Source organism: Hylobates moloch, unplaced genomic scaffold (genome assembly GCF_009828535.3).
Source record: "Hylobates moloch isolate HMO894 unplaced genomic scaffold, HMol_V3 SCAFFOLD_1, whole genome shotgun sequence".
Lineage (NCBI taxonomy): Eukaryota > Metazoa > Chordata > Mammalia > Primates > Hylobatidae > Hylobates > Hylobates moloch.
In genome coordinates this window covers 215,613,588-215,632,324 of record NW_026652276.1, presented here as the reverse complement: position 1 = coordinate 215,632,324, position 18,737 = coordinate 215,613,588, and the positions used below count along the sequence as shown (strand labels likewise).

The following is an 18,737-nucleotide window of genomic DNA, read 5'->3' as shown; positions in this document are numbered from 1 at the left end:
TTGGAACAGGTGTATTTACCCAATGCCTATAGTCCCACTGTATCTAGGAAGTAACCAACTTGCTTTCAATTTTCTAGGCTCATAGGCAGAGAGGGCTTGCCTTGTCTCAGATGAGACTTTGGACTTGGACTTTTGGGTTAATGCTGGAATGAGCTAAGACTTTGGGCGACTGTTGGAAAGGGCATGATTATGTTTTGAAATGTGAGGACATGAGATTTGGGAGGGGCCAGGACCAAATTTCATCTTGAATTGTAGTTCCCATAATCCCCATGTGTCATGGGAGGTACGCAGTGGGAGGTAACTGATTCATGGGGACAGTTACCCTCATGCTGTTCTTATGATAGAAAGTGAGTTCTCACGAGGTCTGATGGTTTTATAAGGAGCTTTGCCCCCACTTCACTTATACTTCTCCTTGCTGCCACCATGTGAAGAAGGACATGTTTGCTTCCCTTCCATCATGATTGTAAGTTTCCTGAGGCCTCTCAAGCCATGCTGAACTGTGAATCAATTAAACCTCTTTCCTTTATAAATTACCCAGTCTCTGATATGTCTTTATTAGCAGCATGAGAACTAATACAATTCTAACACATAATACATACAAAAATTATTAATAAGGCAATTTACATTCTTTTTTCCATAGTATGTCTTTGGAATCTGGTGTGTATTTTATAATGAAAGCATATCTCAATGTGAACCAGCCACATTTCAAGTGCTCCATAGCCACATGTGACCAGTGGCTACTACACTAGATCATGCAGCTTTAGAGCTCAGCTTAAATGTTAGTTCCTCTAGGCCAGTGGTTCTCAAACTTTAATGTATATCAAAATCACATTAAACAGATTGCTTGGGCCCACTTCCAGAGCTTGATTTAGTAGGTCTGGGGTGGGACTGTGAATATGCATTTCTAGCAAGTCCTCAGGTGATGGTGACATGGCTGGCCCAAGGACCATGTTTTGAGAACCCCTGCTTTAGACTTCTCTCCCTTCCTCTTCACCCATTGGGAAGTAGGTCAGGCCTGCTGACTGAATCAAAGTCAGACAGAAATGACTGGATTGTGCTCATGAGACTAAGGCTTGAGAGTTTTAATGGTAACTGCCACGGTAAAATCAGTTGACAGGGCCAAGATGTTAGGAAGCTTTAACTTAAGAATCCCAGTGTATTTATGTCAAAACAGGAGCCAAGAATAACGATCCATTATAGTTTTGTACCTTGTACTTTTGTACTATAAGTTTAGTATGTTCATGGATGGCCATAATCTCCACAGAAAAAAAAATGGAGATTCTGATTGACTTGTTCAAAAACATATGGCCAGTAAATGGCAAACTGGAACTGCAACCCTGGTCTTCTGCCTTCAACCCACCACTGGAGATATTAGAGTCGTGGTTTGAGGATATTGGCTCACTTGGCTTCACTTCACAGAGGCATCTCCAGTTCCAACTTGTCCTTCCAAACCCAGGCAGCCATTTCATAAAACGCAAATGAACAAGGTGAACATGAAGGAGGGCTCGGCTTATTAATAGTCCTGAGAAAAACCTCAAGGCACAAAGTAAGACAGGCAATAGTCATCCCAACTTATAAAGAGGAACCTTACTAAGAATATATACTCCCCATCCCAAATTAAAAACTATTCCTTTTCAACCTCTTTATTTTTTTGTTTTGTTTTGTTTTGTTTTTCATAAAAGCTCACCAACCTGCACCTGGTTTCTCATTTATCCCATAGCAAAAGTTACTGGCACTTAAGTACCAATTTTAATCAATAATTTACATCATGTCAGAAAAAGAACACATAGGTTATTGAATTATCCTTTTTAAAGTGTGATCTGGCTTGAAGAAAAAGTTTACTAAGCAAACATCTTTTACACAACTGTGTATCTTATCCTCCCTCCCCTTCCTCTTGTCCATTTACCTTCCCTTCTAGCCATTCCTTTTTTAGTTTCCTGACACCTAACTTGTGCCTTACCCACTCTACTGAAATGGTGTCTCAAAAGACTGCAGGTTAGTTACTTCTTACTAAGTGGAGATCATCTTCTCTCACGACTTCTCTAAAACAGACTACTTCCATCAAGAAAAAAACCCACTAAGATTTTGGTGTAGCATTTCCTCCAGCTCTTCCACGGTTACAACTTGGTCTTGGGTCTCTGCATTTTCTTACCCACCCATAAGAGTACTATGAAGATGATCATATTAGTCACAGTAGCCAACATTCACAGAGTGCTCACCTATGAATGTTACTTCAATGTTACTTGACACTGTTTGAATCCTCAACCACCATTCCATGGAGTTGCTACTATGATTACTCCCATTTTACAGATGAAGAAACAGGAGGAGAGGTTAACTTGCCCAGGGTAACAGAGGCTGTAAATGGCAGAGCTGGAATTTAGTCTCAAGAAGTCCATATCTATGCCCTGAACCATTTTGCTACACTGTCACATTGAAACCTGAGGCTCAGTCTTCAGTTCTGGGAAACCCTTTTCTCACTGCTTTAATCACATTAAAATGGATGACTCATAAATTGAAAGCCCCAAATACTCAGTCTCCCTAGCCTGACCAATTAATTCATTCTTCAAACATTTTGCAGATCCCATTTAGGCATGGCCCAATGCTAGGCCTATGAGGAATATGTAATCCAACAAGAATTATGTCTTCAGTACGTGTGTGTGTGTGTGTGTGTGTGTGTGTGTGTGTGTGTACCTAAAACTCAAAATAATTCACACCATGAGAAAGCACTTCATTAGTAAAAGAGAGGTGGGATGGGAGAGAATATTTCTGAGTAAGGCTTCGTGGACACGGTATTTTTTAAGCTGGATTTGGAAAGGCAAGGTTTAGATTTACAGAAAAAAGTAAAGGAATTCCAATCTAGGGGAACAGTGAGTGAAGGCAAAGGAACAGGTACATATGGAAAATGGTGAGCCCATTCAAACTGGTCGGAGTATAGCTAGAGTAACCATACATCCTGATTTGTCTAATAGGCAAAAAATATTCTTTCCATAAATGCCACCATAAAACTGAAGTTATGGTTCAAGATTAGCATTCTTTTAGCAAGGTCAGGACAGAGAGGGTAGTTAGGAGAAAGATGCACATGCATCATTTTAAAGAACAGTATTGTCTTAGGCCTGTTTCCCCAACATAATTACTACTAGGGCCCCTTTCACACTTAAGTGTCCCATTTGGAAAATTATATGGCCACTGTAAGTATAGGGTATAATAAGGAAGCAGGAGGAGACTAGCCTAGAAAGATAAGAAAAAATAGTGATCCAAAAAAGGCCTTGTGCCAAAGCATGTAGGTTTTTCTGTACATATTGGGACATCATTAAAAGTTTAGTAGCATGCATTTTAGCAGGATCAGGCAGCACTTACATACAGAAATAGACAAGAAAACCAAGGAGTATGAACACTAGCTGAGAGGTTTTTGCAATAATTCTGGTAACACAGAACAAAGACTTGGACCAGGAAAATGGCCGTTTAAGTGAGATGAAGGAGATAAATGTGAAAGACACTATAGCTTAGCTCAGATGTTAGCAACTTTTTCTGTAAACCACCAAATAGCAAATTTTTTAGGCTTTCTAGGCTATACTGGTCTCTGCCATAATTAGGTACAAATGTATAATTCTGCCACTGCAGCTGAAAGCCACCATACATAATATATAAGTGAATAAATCTGTTTCAATAAAACTTTAGGTATGGACACTGAAATTAGAATTTCACATAATTTTCACGCACATGAAATATTAATTTATTTCAACCATTTTGCATGTAAAACCCATGCATAGTTTGTGGGCTGTTCAAAAACAAGTAGTAGACATATGATCCAGCAAGCCCACCACTGGGTATACATCCAAAAGAAAACAAGTAAGTATACTGAAGAGACATCTGCACTCCATGTTTATTGCAGCACTATTCACAATAGCCAAGATATGGAAGCAATCTAAGTGCCCATCAACAGATGAACAGATAAAGAAAATTTGGCACATATATACAATGGAATATTATTCAACCATAAAAAGAACGAAACCCTGTCATTCACAACAACATGGATGGAACTGGAGAGCATATGTTTAGGTGAAATAAGCCAGGCATGGAAAGACAAATTTCACGTTTTCACTCATATATGGGAGCTAAAAATTTTGAAAATTGAATGTATTGCAATAGCAGAATTATGGTTGCCAGAGGCAGGGAAAGGTAACAGGAGTGAGGGGGTTAAAGTGAGGATGGTTAACAGGTACAAAACTATAGTTAGAATAAATAAGGTCTAGTATTCAGTAGCACAATACGGTGATAATAATTTATTGCATTTTAAAATAACTAAAATAATGGAATTAGAATGTTCCCAACACGAAAAATGCATGAGGTAATAGACAAATGCATGAGGTAAATCAATTACCCTGATTTGATCATTACATATTGTATACCTGTACCAAAACATCACATATACCTATAAATATATACAACTATTATGCACCCATAATTTAAAATTAAAAATGTAAATTTTTTTTAAAAAGGTATAGGCCAGAAGCCCTCAATATGTCGATCTTGGCCTAGCTGGATCCCACACTTAGATCTACTAATGACATCAGCATTTTTAACCTTTAAGCATCCTGTCATAGAATAATCCCAACATTATGAAATCACTAGATTTTATTCTTGGCCAGAACGGCAAGTACCATGAGTAATGGAATCCCATTCATAACTGTTTTTATTCCTCATAGAATGCAGTACTGAAGACATTTAAATCAGTCTGAGTACTTGATTTTTGCTTAACTAAATTATTTAGGAATGGGTTCAAGATTGAACTATGGGGGAAAACTATAGGATTCATCCTGTTAATCTCCTTCAAAAATATTATCTGTCATTTTGACACACTTTACTCCATTAGACATCTTCATAAATTATCCCATAGTGCCTCACACTTCAGGGGAATTCATACTTGCTCAGGAGTAGGTGCTATGTAATTGCTTTGACAATAAACAAATCAAAGAACATACTTTGCAGGTGACTTATAACTTTCAAAGACCTTTCACTATAAATGTATAGCAATTCCATCTAAGTTAGCTATAAAGCAAAGAATATTCTTTCCATAAATGCCACCATAAAATTGAAACACAAAATTATGATTCAAGATTAGCATTCTTTTTGGCAAGACAGGGGCTGTAGTTATGGGAATGATGTACTTGCAAAGCACTGCATTTACTAAGGTTACCCCTCTAATATTTTCGAGATGCCTAAGTACTTTCAACAAATGTAGCATGATCATCTGCTGCTGCTTCCTGCTCCTTCATTAAACTATATAATTCCACATATGAAATTATGTGAAATATAATTTCACATTATATTTCTCCCATAACTGAGGCTCCTCTGTTATAAGTACTCCCCATAACTGAGGCTCATCCTGTCTTCCAAACTGACACTCCTGGGACTTTGCTTCCTCCCTTCCTCACGTGTTTGAAAGTTAATAAAATGCCTAAGACCCTAGTGGTACAACTCACGGACAAATAGGGCCAACTACAGGGTAAAGTCCAACTTAAAAAACCTAGTTTTTCTTGTATTTCCAACGTTTGAGCAAGAAATTTGATCAGCAATATAATGTTGAAGTTATATAAAATAAGACAAGTAGAACCAGAATCACTTAGATTCAAAGTTCACATTTAAATATTAAATAGTCAGTTGCTACCCTAGACACTCAGATGACGTTTTCCTTGGTCCAAACCCCTTATTGTGTGGTTTTGAGCAACTTTTAACCCACACTGCAATAGGAATCTAACTTTATAGAAGATGGGCTGGCTATTATTTGAGGACAAAGAAAAAGAACCATGTCTTTAACAAATTAAAAAGGAACAGTTCTCAAGGGAAATGAAATCTGGGGCTCAGTTCCTTAAGGCTTTTAATGCTTTTTTTGAGACGGAGTCTCACTCTGTCACCCAGGCTGGAGTGCAGTGGCGTGGATCTCGGCTAGCTGCAAGCTCCGCCTCCCAGGTTCATGCCATTCTCCTGCTTCAGCCTCCTGAGTAGCGGAGACCACAGGCGCCTGTCACCATGCCCGGCTAATTTTTTTTGTATCTTTAGTAGAGACGGGGTTTCACCGTGTTAGCCAGGATGGTCTCGATCTCCCGACCTCGTGATCTGCCCGCCTCGGCCTCCCAAGTGCTGGGATTACAGGCGTGAGCCACCGTGCCTGGCCAAGGCTTTTAATGTCTTAACAAACTATGCCTTCCCCCAAATCAAGTTCACTATTAGAAGTTCAAACACAACTGTACCTAAAACTGTTCCATGGTCCATTATTTTTCCTAAGGCTTTGTAGAAACTTTTTCATCTGTACTTGCAGTTATAAGAACATCTTTTTACCAGGAGCAAATGTTACCACTCACAGATGTTTTCCAGACACTAAAACCCTCTCATTCACCAATCTTACATCTACTAATATTTCCTACTGATTGCTTGTTACAAGAATAACCAACCATACCAGGCAGACTCCTACTCATGGGGAAGAGATATACATGTGTAATGAGATGTGCATTTGCTCAGGGCATGTTGCATGTTCCAGCCTACATGGCATCACCACTGTGGACAACACCCACTCATGACGGACCCTTCCTTCCTATCTCTGGTCATTGTCTTCCCCAGGGTAGTAGCTTTTATCAACACAAACTGTTTCCACCAAATCCCAAAAGTCTAAAGTAAAAACAACCCAGATATGAGCCCAGCTCTGCTACTGACTGACAATGTGATCTTAAGTAAGTTATTTAAATTCTTTGAACCTCAGGTTCCATATCTATAAAGATGAGGATCATGAAACTACAGTTCTCAGGGGGCTATCAGGAAGATTAAATGAGATTATGGTGAAGCACTCTACCAAAAAGTGAGAAGTAGAATGGAGCAGACTTTGACTAACTCATAAATAATGGCACAGATCTCAGGCCCGTCAAAGCAATCCTACCTTGCCGGTGATATGAGCAGAAGCAAAAGCTGAGAATAAAGTAAAATGAAGGGAGGAATTAGAGGAGAAATGCTTAAATTAGGTGGTAGAAGGAGGAATGCAATCAAATATTGTGGGATGGAAGAAGGTGATGGTAAGATACAGTCTCAGAAGCTTACCAAGTACTAATATTCTGCAATCCAAATGCTTTAATGAAGTGGTTAACATTTAATTTATATTTTACAAAGTATGTTTTCCTCATATTTGTGGCCAAGTTTCAGCAGAAGGGTTTTGTTATTAAGTAATACTTTTTGTCCTCTTTTGTCCTGCCACCCATATAAACATCTTTCATATCAGATTTCATTCCAAGGATGTTTCAAGAAACCATTCGCTTCAAACACTTTTGTGACCTCTGTTCTTCAGGCCCCAGACACACAAAGATGAAGGCCAGGTGAATTTAGGTGCATCAATCATTACTTAAAATGTGCCTCTTAATCTCAACCAACCACAGCAGGCAAAAGAGGAAGAAAGACTAAAAGCTCTACCCAAACACTAACAGTGGTTGCTTCTAAGTGACATTTTTCTGCCACATTATACTTCTGTATGCTCCAAATTTTCTACAATAATCTGGTTTGGTTTAAATATGAACACAAAAGAGTATATCCTTGTAATGGGGACAAAAATAGGAAGATCAATAAGACCTAGTATTTGCTAGCACAACAGGGTGACTACAGTAAAAAAAAAAATTAATTGTAAATTTTTCAAATAACTAAAAGAGTATAATTGGATTGTTTGAAACATAAAGGATAAATGCTTTTGGTGACAGCTACCCTATGCACTCTGATGTGATTACGCATTGCATGCCTATGTCAAAATATCTCATGTAACCCACAAATATATACACCTAGTAGATACCCACAAAAATTAAAAATTAAAAAACAAGAATATATCCTTGAAGCTGGGAACTTTTACTTGCTAATAGATGGTACAGAATTTACTGCAATGAGATTCTGCTTGTATACTAATCATTTTTACTTTAAAACAGACTTTTAATACAGAGTTTATACCTCAGGTATAATTTAACACAACATCTGCTTTCTAAAGATGCAAAAATCGAGGTGGTAGGATTGCTTGAGCCCAGGAGGCAAAGGTGGAGGTTGCAGTGAGCAGAGATCGCGCCACTGCACTCCAGCCTGGGCAACAGAGCGAGATCCTGTCTCAAAAAAAAAAATGCAAAAATTAAGAGTCACAGTTGAAACGATTTGTTTAAGATCATACAAATAGTAACAGCTTCAGGACTAAAGCCAATGTTCTTGATTTCTAACTCAGAACTCCTTCCACTATGACACTGTTTGAATTATGCTTCTCTAAAGTCCACCACCAACTGGGGAGCATCTGTGGTGTATGAGGTGCTACTGGAATACAAAGATGGCTAAGAAAGAGCTATTCCCTGGACTCATGGGAGGTAGTTTTAAAAAAAAGAAGGCCGGGCGCTGTAGCTCACACCTGTAATCACAGCACTTTGGGAGGCTGAGGCGGGCAGATCATCTGAGGTCAAGAATTCGAGACCAGCCTGGCCAATATGGTGAAATCCTGTCTCTACTAAAAATACAAAATTAGCTGGGCGTGGTGACGCATGCCTGTAATCCCAGCTACTCAGGAGGCTGAGGCAGGAGAATCAATTGAATCCAGAAGGCGGAGGTTGCGGTGAGCCAAGATCGCGCCATTGCACTCCAGCCTGGGCAACAGAAGCAAAACTCCATCTCAAAACAAACAAACAAACAAAAAAAAAGAAAGAAAGAAAGAAAGAAAGAAAAGAGACAAGGCCAGGCGCGGTGGCTCACGCCTGTAATCCCAGCACTTTGGGAGGCCGAGGCGGGCAGATCACCTGAGGTCAGGAGTTCGAGACCAGCCTGCCCAACACGGTGAAACCCCGTCTCTACTAAAAATACAAAAATTAGCCAGGCGTGGTGGCCTAGGCTTGTAATCCCAGCTACTGGGGAGGCTGAGGCAGGAGAATCTCTTGAACCCGGGAGGCGGAGGTTGCAGTGAGCCGAGATCGAGCCACTGCAGTCACTCCAGCCTGGGCGACAAAGCGACTCCGTTTCAAAAAAAATAAAAAATAAAAGACAAATTGACATGAGTTCTGCTTGCACTATAAAAAAAACCTTTAGTACCTACAGGTGAAACTTAGCTTTTGATTTTTCCCCTTCTTGGAAAGAGTCTGCATTTAGTCAGCTAACATTCTAGTGCCACTCACAAGCTAAAGATCTTCCGTAATTTGCAAGGGAGGCAGTAGGGGAATGAGAGTTATAATAAGTTAGCTAACAACCAACTATTCTTTAAAGCTTAACTGTGAACTTAACTGCAATTATGCATTTCATTGACCTTCTCTAGTGTAATACCAGCCCGTCCCTTAGACAAGAGGAAAATACACTTACGTTTTTATTTCTAGTGGTTCTAAGAACTTGTGATTTGGCCCCAGATTCCTACATGAAACCACTGCATATATTCACCTCCTTCTCTTTTCACCGCATTCGAGTTTTTCTGTCTACTACACAAAATGATAGATAGGGCCAGGTCTGCCAGAGCCCTAAATACAGCGGCATCGCCCTGCTTCCTTCCAGGGGATCTTACTATTGGAAGGGCTCTGCCACACAGTGCCTCAGACGTCCAGGAGAGAGTTTATCTTCCCTCCAACTTCTATATATTCTTGCCATAAGGACAGCACTACCAAAGCGGGCTCCTCCTCTCAGTTGACAGAACTGTGACTGCCTGTGAGGCTCATTCTGAGAAAGGGACAAGGGAAAGCGACCGGGGCGATAAGAGAGGGTCCCAGCTTGAGGGCTGGAGTGGGCACTAGACTCCCACCAACGACTAAACCGGGGGAAGTAAAGAAACTGGCCTTCCTCGCACCCAAAAATAAAACATCACATCACTAAAAAATGGAAACGTTCGCAACATTTTCTAAAACAAAACCACTCACCTGCAAAGGGGCCACCAGCAGCAGCAGCAGCAGCCGCTCCTCCGAGCCGCCGAGGAGCCAGCGCCTCCTAGAACTCATCACTGCCGCCGGCATCGACGCTCTTTTCTAGCCCCTGAACCAGACGAGGGCAGGTCCTAGGGCTCTGCCTATTGGAAAGTCGAACTGTCACTCATCCACGGTCCCGGCCTACTCCCGGGACCGGAGAGGTCTCTTCCGTTTACCAAATCCCAGGAGTAAGAAGTGGGGCGCTGATTGGTTCGCTATAGAGACGAGCACATACCTGAACCAGTAAGGAGTTGGCTTCGATGCCAGCGGGCAGGCTTGGGCCTAGGGAAGTAGAAAAATACACCCTGGAGCGTCGCTGGGGCGAAACCTCGGGTCTGGGGGGCATCTTAGCGGTTTGAGGTTCTAGAAAGCGCTTAACGTCTTAAGAGAAGCACCTGCGGGTGAAGACAGGTGTCAGTGGACTCTTGGAAGAGAGGAGGTGATGTTTCTTTTACTTATGGGAAATTTAGGGATTGAAACCTGAAGACGAAGCCGAGCTATCCTCCCAGAAGAAGCTCCTTTCGCACAAATTACTCGTGATTGAAAGTCTTAAGTCGTGATTAAAACAAATGCCTTTAAAGTGTCCAATTTATAGGCAGTAACGCATCCTTACTTTCTCTTACTGCTTTTATAGCAATTCCCCTTAGGCAGTTTGCTGACGGTATTTTAGGTGGGGAAGAAAAGTGATGAATGGAATGCCCTAAAAGCTTATTGCACAGAGGAAGGCAGGCTGGAGTGGAATGAGAGAATGACAAATTTGGAGGCGACAATAACTGAACGAGAGAAATCTATGAAAACACCGGAAACATGGCACGAGGCCTTAAAAGCTTCTAAGCAGGCTTGAACTACCCCACGAGGTTTTGAAGCATATGTGTCAGAACTTTTGGGTGGGCGGGAAAGATAAGGAATGTTGTGGGAGATTCCCTTCTTAGAAGCTATCCTACGTAGTGTTTCGTGTCTTCATGTGAGTTTTTCCTGTTTCATCCTCATAACAAACGCATTACGTTTGTGACAGGCAAGCAAGTCCTCAGAATAATTATACATACAGTTGAAAAGATAATCTTTCCACATTTGAAATTCTGTGACACACTCTTTATTGAACTCATTAAGACCTAATCGTAGCCAGTTCTGTATCTCATTTATCCATCTTAGAGCATGACAGTTCCTTCCTGGGATATTAAAGAACAGAACGTTACTTCCGGGACGGCACTAATCCAAGGCTTGACAGGTCCCAGCAGGTGATAGGTCCCATCTAGTGATAGTTAGAATTTAACTTGCACAAGATAAACTAGAGTTCAGGCCAGAACAGCTGGAAGAGGCAGCTTCCAAATCTTATACATTTGCCCTCTTGCTTTTTTCTCAATATCAATTGAGGACAAAGTAAGGAGAAAGCTTTTCTTCTACAGTGTAATAAAGCTCCTACTTAGAGTGCCCACCATCCATACTCTGGAGGCTAAAGACAGTCATTCCCAAGTGGCAGTCTTGTGGCATTTGGCATTTAGGGCTACTTAGTCTGGACTTAAGGGCGCCTACTCATTGGATTTAAGTATACTGTTGTTATGGACACCGATGGAATGCTAGCTTGTTACATAAAACCTTAACAATATCAAACATCACTTGCCTTTTGGAATCATTCGCAAGAATATGTGGCTTATGAATAAGTCATTTTGATATAAGATGGAAGCAGTTGTATCAGTGATTCTGTCTAGAAGGAATTAAAAAGCAAATTTTCATCAGGAGCAAGCATGTTTGTAAGACAAATGTGCACAGAGGCTAACAGAATTTCATGAGTTACTTTTGCCCTATGGCAAGATTGTTCTCCATACTTAATTATGTTACAGTATCATATCCTGAACCCTGTGTCCTGGTCAATTCTATGAGCTGTCTCCCTTATGAATTTTTAAATAACGAGGTCGTGGTTCACAAAGATGATCATAAATCCATTTAAGGCAAAGATGAACTCCAAAGAATATTAGACTTGTACAAACATAGTACTTGACAGGGCTTTGGAAATTAAACTTTAGCTCCTTGTTGTACAGATAAAGAAACTGAAGCTTAAGTGATGTGCTCAGAATTACTTGGTTGGGGACAAATCTTGGGCTAGGACCCAAGGTTGCTAATTCATATAATTCTGGGAAAATGCTTCCTCTTCCTGCTGCCTTCTCCTCGTCATCCCAAAAGCAATGTGTTTTTTAAATTATGGTTAATTTTAGGATTCAATTCCATTGAAGACCAATCATGAGGACTTCAATTCTGATACAGCAAGTGATATAGATACTATGAAAATAATTCAGTGTCATCAAACTACTTTTGATGTAGTCTCACTTTTATCCAAACAAGAAATGAAAAGCGATAAATTATTATAGCTATGTTGTCTCTTTGTCTTCCTTTCTGTTAGAAGTGTATATCAAAAAGTCAATATTAACCCATATAATACTTTGAGTTTTAGTAGAAAATTGTCTTCCTTGTGACCTGAATAAACTACTATTTTATCGATAGCATACATACCTGGTCAAAATAATTTCACAGTTATGTGCACAGAGCCTCTAGCCTTTTCCACGTATGGCTGAATTGGTTCACTATGCATCAAAACATCATCCATGGACCTAGGCTATTCTCCCTTTTGCTAGCCTAGCAGAACCATTGGCTCCCTCCTTCCAGCAAACTCCAGAGTTAGCTAGTTCTATATCCCATGTCTCCTTTTCTTCACAGTATCAGGACACACCATGAGTTGGTTATTTGCTGCCAGTGTTTAGTCTCCAACTATACCCTACTTACTTCAGGGTCAGATTAAAATTAACCACTCGTAACCTAGTATAATAGACCTATGTGTGGCCCCCATCATTGACCTCCTAAGTACAAGACTCCCTTTTCTGAAACTAAAAACTGGAAATGCTCTTATGGATCAGCCATCCAGACCTCTCAGAAGGGACCTTAAAGTCTGTCCCTTTCTTTCAAAAGTTAAAACTTAGAATCCTCATCTACCTCACAGAGTAGGGTGAAGAATCATGGAGGCAGTTTTGGAATAGCTTTGCAATCTTTGAAGCACCTTGTTTCTGTCACTTTCCACCACTGGGAACTTAGGGGCTTAATTGGACTTATAGTTCCACGTGGCTGGGGAAGCCTCACAATCATAGCTAACTCTAGAGTTTGCTGGAAGGAAGGAGCCAATGGTTTTGCTAGGCTAGCAAAATGCAGAATAGCCTAGGCAAATTGCTTGACCTCAGCCTCAGTGTCTTTATCTGTTAAATACAGATAATACCCAAATTACCAATGTGAAAATTAAATGGGATAATGTGGTGTGTGCCTGGCACATGGAAAGCATCTCATAAATGGTAGTTGTTGTTCCCAACAATTATGGTAATGATAAATGTAAAGCATTTTACCTGCTTACAAGTATTCTTATTCAAATAACTCAGTAAAGTCTTGGCATTGCACTTGCCTCTTTTTCCTGCTCTCCACTCAAGTGGAGACCTGGACTCTTGCAGAGGACATGAGACTGGGATTTCCCCAGCTATCTTGCAGCTACCCAGAGAGGTAATGGGCAGGAAGTGAATGCCAGAGAGGGTACAGACCCAGTGGCAAAGCCAGGAACCTCTGGTATTGGGAAGCCTGATCTATGTGAAATTCCCCTACAGTAAGACTAAACATTGAGTAACCACCTTGGCGTAGGAAAAGAGCCAGGTTGATTTTTTTCCCCACTACTTTCAGATCTGGGACAAGGATAGGGGAAAAAGGTAGAAACATGAGGAATCAAGAGAGGTGCTTTCCTCTTTTACAAACTCTCTACTCCACTAAGGAAAAACCCATGTTTCTTTAAATGCTTGTTGTTTATATGGTGGTAAACACAAATTCTGCCCTATGGAGTTTTTTTTAAAGCTTATATTTATTAATTATAAATTTATGTTTTAAAATGTTTATTGTGTAAGGTTTAGAAAAGAAAAAAACTGAAAATACCTATAATCCTACCTTCCAGAATTTATTTTTAACATTTTGTATATCCTATTTTTCCCATAAATCAATTACTTAAAAAAAACCTGGAATCTTAGTATATATACTGTTTTGTGGCAATCTTTTTTACTTAATTTGTTATTAACATGTCCCAATGTCATTTAATATTTTTCTTCGGTGTATAATTCCATTACATGAATGTGCATCCAGGTGGTATGTACAAGAGTAGAGAATTGTCCAACCAATTCTCTACTCTTGGGCATTGCACTTGTTTCAGTTTCCTAAAAAGGTTCATTGATTTAAATGGGCTGCTGTTTCTCTAAATGACGGTGCTGCGGGAATGTCTACTGAATCAATGGCAATGCCTACTGGCTCCACCCTTTCTTCATGGAGACTGATAAAGTGGCCAGGAATTCTTTTCTCTGTTCTCTAATATTACAGAGCTAAGAAAGGTGAAGATAGTAGGCTGATAGCTACTGAAGGGTTTCCCTTTACCCTCTGTCTCCACAGAGTTTTCTATTCTTTAACCTGAAGAAAAGTGTTTAGCTGAGGAGCCAGGGTGGGGAGGTGATATGGAGGGAATGGTGGATGGAAATCAGAGTTTGTATTAGTCCATTTTCACACTGCTGATAAAGACATACCCAAGACTGGGCAATTTACAAAAGAAAGAGGTTTAATTGAATTTTCAGTTCCATGTGGCTGGGGAAGCCTCACAAACATGATGGAAGGCAAGGAGGAGCAAGTTATGTCTTACATGGATGGTGGCAGGCAAAGAGAGAATGAGAACCAAACGAAAGAGATTTCTCCTTATAAAACCATTAGATCTCGTGAGACTTATTCACTATCATGAGAACAGTATGGGGGAAACCACTGCCATAATTCAATTATCTCCCACCAGGTCCCTCCTACAACAGTGGGAATTATGGGGGATATAATTCAAGATGAGATTTGGGTGGGGACACAGCCAAACTATCAGAGCTCCATCAGTAAATCCTCACAAAACTCCTGGCATATGTGTCCCCATTTACAGATGAGAAAAGTAAGACTGGAAGAAATAATTTGTCTAAGACTGCGCAGCTAGTCACAAAACCGGAGTTTGACTCTTAGCCTTTGTTCTAAGCTTTTCCCACCATGCACTGCTCCTAAAAACTTATGGATATAACTTCATTCTTCTTTTCTTCGGAAAATTTGTTGTCAGTCATCTAAGAGGTATTTATCTGCTCCCTAAAAATAAAAATGAAAAAAACCCTCCTGACCAGGATTTTCTTCTGCCTATGGGCTTCCCCAGTCAGCTAGCTCTTGGGTAAAAGAACATATCCTCATTCTTTGATGAAGACTCAGATAACATAGCTTTTCTCCTACATACATGCATATTTTCTTAAAGAAGTGACCTCACTGTATATGTTGGAAGGTCAAACTCATAAAAGGAAGTCTTTATAAACCCTGCATCAACTTAAGAACATAACACACATATTTGTTTCCTTAGCTTTGGGGATTTATGAAATATTTTCTATATAGCAGTAAGCCTATTTTTCTGGTGTGGTTTATACACTGGTTCTGACGTAAGTTCTGAAAGAAGCTTCTCAGAATTGTTGACACCCATGAAGCATCTTTGAAATGGGTGTGTAACTTCATAATGTAACACTTAGAAGGCAGTGACACATGGAAGTGTAATTTCTAGAATGTCTCATTAAAGCCTCTTCACACAATCTAATCCAAATCAGTATCAATCAAGGTATATGTTTCAAATATTTTTTTCCATCCTCCTCATCCTATTCACAGACACACCACACCCCTACACACTACCAACACTTTAGCCCAAGCTACCATCACCTCTTGCCGGCATTTTCTCAGTAGCCTCCCAACAAGTCTTTCTGAATCCACTTTTACTCTCTTCTAGGCAGCCAGGGGTGAGTGATATGGTAGAATACCTTAGTGATTTTGTCACAAGTCACCCCCTACCACCCCCTAGCTTAGAACAGTGGCTTCCCATTGCTCCTTATAGTGACCCTTCCTTCTCCCTATGATCATATGGCCTCCACACATGTGTTTTCCCTACCTAGAATGCTACATCCTTCCCCTCCCTCTCTTCTTCCTCCCTTCCCCACTCCCTGCCCCTTAGTCTAATGATTCCTATTCAACTTTGATATTTATTGAGTGGTAATTCCCCTGGAAAAACTTGATCCTACCTGGCTTCTATCTCCTAGGTTAATTACATGTTTTCAAGGCACTGTGCACTTCTTTATCGAACTTTACACTAATGTACTTACACTGTATATGATCTGTCTCTCCATTGGTCTTCAAGCTCCCTAAACATATGGGCCCTGTTGCTTTGGTTTACCACTTGTCCACAATGCCCAGCATTAGGTGCTCAATTAATATATGTTAATAAATGAATGCATCAAAAAAGAAATAGATTAAATTTCCTCTGTCTTTTTTTTTTGCTAAATAATACTTTTTATGTATAAGTTCACACAAATAAATAACTACATGTCTTTTTAAAAACGTTTATGCCTTGAGACCCTAGGAGTTTACAATAAAATGTGATATATAAAAACTTATAAGAATAATGTTAAATTTTATGTGTGGACTGAAAATGTTAGCTCTGAAAGAAACAGAAATCATATAACTCAACTCCCTTATTTTATAGTTGAGAAAATAGAGGCTCAAAGTAGACAAAAGAATTGCTTAAGTACAAAAGCAGTTAAAGCACAGGATGAGAATCGAAGTTTCTTATATATAGGGTAAAATCAACCTTCTTGATTGTTTTCTCTTGTTTTCTTCCAGAGAAAAACAGATGTAACATGCAACCGGGAGGCCTTCCTAGGGCAGTAAAAGGCTGGTCCTAGCAGATAAGGTTTCAGGGGCTGCACTAGGTAGGGAAAGGCATATGATTACTTAGTCAAAACAAGTGCCAGGCCACAGATGCTAGTCAGCTGAGATGACATGAAGCCTAATGGGTCTGAAAAATAGAGAGGGGAAAAATTTTTCAGAAATCTAAAACAGTATAAAAATCACAACAGAGAATAAAGGGCAATTTATTTAAAGATGAAATCATCTTAAACTTCTAAACTAAGCCCTTCTATGTAAAATACTTTTTCTTTGGGTGTAAGCATTTTGGAGGCTACCTGAGATTCTAAGGGGCACCCTTTTTAAAAATGTTCTCTACTGGCTTTGAGAGCTGTTGTTTCTATAGCAACTTCTAGTTGTTATTTTATGTCTAGAGAGAGGCTACTTTTTTACTAAAGAGCTATGATTCCAACATGACTGAGACAAAGTTCTTTATGTTTCCCATTTAAGTACTCACAGAATCCTTATAAAATAAAATCCTTATAAAATAAATTTAATAAAATTTATTTTTATAATAAAATTTAAAATTTAAAATATAAAATTAAAATAAAAATATAAAATTTAAAAATAATAAAATTTAAGAAACAGCTTGACTGGCTTCATTTATTAGTAACTTTTGAAATAAAGAATAAAGAGAGTAAATAATTCATTGTTTATATCATCAGTCAGTACCAACCACTAAACTCCAGTCTCTGCCAGGTGAGTGTCCTAACTAGTTTCTGGTGTTGTCATTCTGTGAGGTATCAGATAAGAGGAATAGATAAATTGCTGTTTGCAACCAGAAGATGTAAAAATCAGATAGGGAAGAAAAATCACTCTCATATGATGTTCTGTTTACTAAATTACGATTTATAAAGTGAGTAATGGCAGGCCGGGCGCGGTGGCTCAAGCTTGTAATCCCAGCACTTTGGGAGGCCGAGGCGGGCGGATCACGAGGTCAGGAGATCGAGACCACGGTGAAACCCCGTCTCTACTAAAAATACAAAAAAAAATTAGCGGGTGTGGTGGCGGGCGCATGTAGTCCCAGCTACTCGGAGAGGCTGAGGCAGGAGAATGGCGTGAACCCGGGAGGCGGAGCTTGCAGTGAGCCGAGATTGCGCCACTACACTCCAGCCTGGGTGACAGAGCAAGACTCCGTCTCAAAAAAAAAAAAAAATACAGTGAGTAATGGCAAAGGCTTCAAAGCTTGATAATTCGAAGTAAGGTGATGTTTAGACTGTTAGGATCCTGGATCACTCTATCACAGCTGAAATAAAGAAAGAACTGCAATGCCAAATGACATACACGTCTTCACCATCAGAATACCAACAAGTGTATAAAGGCCTGGCATTGATATATTGCTAGAGTTTCCCTTCTGTAGATAACTGTTTTTACACACAGCAGGAAAGGACCTGTGTTCTCAGCTCCAAACCCAGCTATATTCAGTAAAACAAGAATAGACCAACCTCTAACAAAATATTATGGAAAATGCTTTCATTTCTTTTTTTTCTGAAAAAAGGTAACTATAGCATATATATATATATATTCTGTTTTCCTAAACTCATCTATTTCCTTATGCTTTGCTGCGTCTCTGCCCTCTCTAAAAATGGGAGACAAAGGAGAGAAAAAAAGGATAAGGAAGAATAATAAGTAAAATCTTCAGAAGTGTGTACAGAATCTGGTCTCAGCTAGCAAACCAATAAGTAACCAATTATTCATTGAATTCCTCCTAATGTTCAAGAACTTGTGTTAGGAATTTTGAAGGAAATGAATTAATGTTTTTCATGCCTACTATAAACAAGTCACTGTGCCAAGCACAAGAGATATATAAATAAATTAAACATCCTCCTTGTCCTCAAGGAGCATGGTCCAGTAGGGGAAAGACTAACTCAGGTGTTAATTACAGTCCAACAAATACAAGTGCAAGTAGAATGATTAAGGGCTCACAGAGTATTTTGGGGTGGAAAGGGAGTGTGTAAGTGCAGGGATGTAATAAGTTTAGATATTTGACGGAAG

At 39.6% G+C, this 18,737-nt stretch overlaps 1 protein-coding gene across 2 annotated transcripts in view; it reads right to left on the bottom strand.

The window, feature by feature from the left end:
- Positions 1 to 18,737, bottom strand: part of BPGM (bisphosphoglycerate mutase) — a 65,717-nt gene that overhangs the window by 24,983 nt on the left and 21,997 nt on the right. The window contains exon 1 of one of the 2 annotated variants that reach the window (XM_032761802.2): positions 9,897 to 10,028. The exons of the other annotated variant lie outside the window; for it this stretch is intronic. The gene's annotated coding sequence lies outside the window, so the exon portion shown is untranslated. Of the gene's footprint in view, positions 1 to 9,896; positions 10,029 to 18,737 lie in introns of those variants that run through there. 2 annotated transcript variants of the gene reach the window in all.